Source organism: Crocodylus siamensis, chromosome 2 (genome assembly GCF_052110815.1).
Source record: "Crocodylus siamensis isolate JL-2025a chromosome 2, ASM5211081v1, whole genome shotgun sequence".
Taxonomy (NCBI): Eukaryota; Metazoa; Chordata; order Crocodylia; family Crocodylidae; genus Crocodylus; species Crocodylus siamensis.
The window spans coordinates 212380017-212384118 of NC_143396.1; the positions used below are offsets into that span (position 1 = coordinate 212380017).

The window sequence follows — 4102 nt, forward strand, 5'->3', positions numbered from 1 at the left end:
TCACCTCCTTGGACTTATTTGTCATGCATCTGCTGATGCACGATAAAGTGCCATTGGCTTTTCTGATGGTTTCATCACACTGCCGACTCATGTTCATCTTGGAGTCTACTAGGACTCCAAGATCCCTTTCCACTTCCGTGCCACCCAGCAGGTCATTTCCTAGGCTGTAGGTGTGCTGGACATTTTTCCTCCCTAGATGCAGCACTTTGCATTTCTCCTTGTTGAACTGCATTCTGTTGTTTTCTGCCCACTTGTCTAACCTGTCCAGGTCTGCTTGCAGTTGTTCCCTGCCCTCCGGCGTGATCACTTCGCCCCATAGCTTAGTGTCATCTGCAAACTTGGACAGAGTACATTTCACCCCCTTGTCCAAGTCGCTGATGAAGACATTAAAGAGTATCGGTCCAAGCACCGAGCCCTGCGGGACCCCACTGCCCACACTCTTCCAGGTCGAAACCGACCCATCCACCACAACTCTCTGGGTGCGACCCTCCAGCCAATTCTCCACCCACCGGACTGTGCAGTCATCCAAGTCACAGCCCCTTAACTTGTTCACCAGTATGGGGTGGGATACTGTGTCAAAGGCCTTCCTGAAGTCCAAGTATACGACATCCACCCCTCCTCCTGCGTCGAGGCGTTTTGTGACCTGGTCATAAAAAGAGACTAGATTGGTCAGGCACGATCTACCTGCCACGAACCCGTGCTGGTTTCCCCTCAGCATAATTTGTCCTGCCGGGCTCTCACAAATGTGAGCCTTGATGATTTTCTCAAAGATTTTGCCAAGGATGGAGGTGAGACTAACTGGCCTATAGTTACCCGGGTCCTCCTTCCTCCCCTTCTTGAAAATGGGAACCACATTGGCCCTTTTCCAGTCCTCCGGGACTTGACCCGTGCGCCACGAGCGTTCAAATATTCCCGCCAGTGGCTCTGCAATGATGTCGGCCAGTGCCTTCAGTACCCTCGGATGGAGCTCATCCGGGCCTGCCGACTTAAAGGCATCCAGTTCCTCCAAGTGACCCTGCACCACCTCAGGGTCCACGCATGGAAGTCTGGTGCCTTGCTGCTGCCTCCCTACACTCCCAGTGAGAGACTTGTCATGCCTCTCACTTAGGAACACTGAGGCGAAGAACTCGTTGAGGAGTTCAGCCTTGTCCCCTCTGTCCGTCACCAATTGTTTCTGCCCATTTAGCAGGGGTCCTATTCCTCCCTGGGCCTTCCTTTTACTCCCTATATATCTAAAAAACAATTTCTTATTGTCTTTTACTTGGGTTGCCATCCTCAGCTCCATGGTAGCTTTGGCCTGTCTAACTGCCTCCCTACAAGCACGAGCAGAAGAGGTATATTCCTCTTTGGTGATCTCTCCCTGTTTCCACTTTTTATGTGCTCCCCTTTTGGCCCTTAGTCTGCCCTGGATTTCTCTGGTCAGCCAGGGAAGCCTCCTGGCCCCTTTCCCTCTTTTACCTCGCACGGGGATCGTCTCGCTTTGTGCGAGAAGGATAGCTTCCTTAAGGCACAGCCACCCTTCTTGGGCTCCCATCGTTTCAAAACTACTACTCTGCAGTGCATCCTTCACTAATCGCCTGAGTTTGCTGAAATCAGCTTTCCTAAAGTCCAGCACGTTCACCCTACTGGTTACCTTACCCACTCGATGCCTTATGTTGAATTGTACTTTTAGGTGATCACTGTCCCCCAGATGGCTACCTATCTGTAGGTCCCCTACTATGTCATCCCCCGTTGCCAATACCAGATCCAGTAAGGCATTCCCCCTAGTGGGACCATGTACCTCCTGCATCAGGTGGAGGTCCTGTACACAGGTTAGAAACCTGTGTGAGCGGTGGGACTTTGCTGTCTGTGTCTCCCAGCAGATGTCCGGGTAGTTTAGGTCCCCCATGACCACCGCCTCTTTAGCTTTTATGGTCTCTGAGAGTTGCCTCAGGAGCCCCAAATCTATTTCTTCCCCTTGATGTGGGGGTCTGTAGCAGACCCCTACCACCAAATCCTTTTCTCCTTGCCCCCCATGTAGCCTAACCCACAGTCCTTCTACTTCCTCATCCTTTGATTCTGTCTTGATGAGGGTTGATGTATATTGCTCCTTAACATAGAGCGTAACCCCTCCCCCCCTTTTCCCCACTCTGTCCTTTCTGTACAATCTATAGCCCTCAATATGTACCGCCCAGTCGTGGGATGGATCCCACCAGGTTTCCGTCAGCCCCACTAAGTCGTAGTCGTTTAGTGCAACCAGGAGCGCTAGTTCATCCTGCTTGTTCCCCATGCTCCTAGCATTAGTATATAGGCACTTGAGCCCTGTGACTGGTGCTTTTGCTACCCCCTCGCTCCAAGTCCTAAAGGGCTTTTTGTCCCTAACCTTCCCGTTCCTTACCTGTGCCGTATTGCTGTCCACCCCCTGCCTTTCACGTTCCCAAAGCTCTCTTTCTTCAGGCTGGGCTGTCCTTGTGGGTGCCACCTGGTTTGGTGGTCCACAGCCTCCCCCACCCTCATCTTCCCCTCCCCCCGACGAGCCTAGTTTAAAGCCCGCCGGAGGAGATCCGCCAACCTGGAAGAAAACACACGCTTACCTTTGGGGGACAGGTGAAGCCCATCCCAGCTGAGCATGTCCCTCGTTGTAATGTGTGGGTCATTGTCCAGGAAGCCGAAGCCTGCCTCGAGACACCACTGCCGAAGCCGCCAGTTGGTCTCTCGGATGCAGTTCTCATGCCGTCTTCCACGTCCGTTCACTGGTAGGATGGAAGAGAATACCACCTGTGCACCAAATTCCCTCAGCACGCTGCCGAGAGCCTGGTAGTCCGCCATCAGGTGATCGGGGGTTCTCCTGGCCGCATCATTAGTACCCACATGGACAAGGACCATGGGGTAGTAATTGGTGGGCTTGATCCTGGCCTGGATTACCTCCGTCACATCCTGAATCTTAGCTCCAGGCAGGCAGTAGACCTCTCGTGCTGAAGGGTCCTGGCGACAAATGGGCCCTTCCATACCTCTCAGGATGGAATCGCCTATGACGAGCACGCGTCTCCTCCTCTTCTGGGTCCTCTCGGATCTCTTGATCTGTTTGGAATGTGAAGAATGTGGCATTTCTTCCTGCCCAAGGATTTCCTCCTCCCTTTCCATCTCCTGCAGAGTCGCCAAGGCCTCGTACCTGTTCTCCAGTCGGACTGGAGAAGCTTGTACCTGCTCGCTGCGAGCCGCTCTGGTCCTGGCTGTGACCGTCTGCCACTCTGCCGTGGAGGTCCTTCCCTGGGCTGCTTCTTCCTTGGGTGCCTGGTCCTGCAGGGAAAGGAAATAACTGTCAATTTCCTCCTCCGCCTCCCTGATCCCCCTCAGCCTGCTAACCTCCTCCCGGAGCTCCCTCACCTGTGCCTCCAGAGCCCTAAGCCGGGCACCTGCCGGACAGGTGTGGGGGCTCCCAATCTCTGCCCCCCCGGCCCTGCTGGGGATCCCCCGCAGGCCGGGAGGTAGGGGGACATCAGCTTCCCCATGGGCTCGGTCTGGGTGCTCTGAACTCTGGTTCAGAGTGCTCCAGCTTAGCTTCAGCTGGGTTTTGGGCCCAGAGAGGACCTGTACTCACTCATCCATGCAGCTGTCCTCAGGAGGATAAGCTCCAGTAGGCAAAGGTAGTGTTGAGGTGTTGAGGGTAGTGTGGCAGTGCGCTGCTGCCTCTTTCCCCAGGACTCTGCCAAACCTGATTGGGGAGTGGAGTCACCTGAACTTGGAGGGGACTGGGTGGGCAGCTGTGGCTGGGATGCCAGGGGAGCCTGATGGGGGAGGGGTGTTGGTGGCACCCCTCTCACCAGTGGGACCCATAGATGCCTTCTCTGCCCAGCCCATTGGGCACTTGTGATGCAAGTGCCATGAGGAGTGCCACCAGAAGCACTGCAGGACCCCAGAGCATAAAACACCCTCACTAGGACCCCATGAAAAGGAATCACAAGGCATCCCTTGGCCTCCAGCCATACTCCCACCACCAGTTGGACCTGGCAGTAGAATGAGCACAGATGGCAAAGGCTGGGGTCTTGACACCACAGCAAGAGGGCCACTGCTGGGGAGATAACCCTCCCCAGCATTTGGATCTGGGGGAGCAGGGCCCAAT

General features: G+C 54.9%; 1 long non-coding RNA gene across 1 annotated transcript; it reads right to left on the reverse strand.

Moving 5' to 3' along the window:
* Nucleotides 1-438: 438 nt before the first annotated feature.
* Nucleotides 439-3059, reverse strand: LOC149871681 (uncharacterized). The gene is made up of 3 exons (XR_016440551.1): nt 2905-3059; nt 2574-2732; nt 439-643 (listed from the first exon to the last, which is right to left on the reverse strand). It is a non-coding gene; the product is annotated as an uncharacterized LOC149871681 (long non-coding RNA).
* Nucleotides 3060-4102: the final 1043 nt, after the last annotated feature.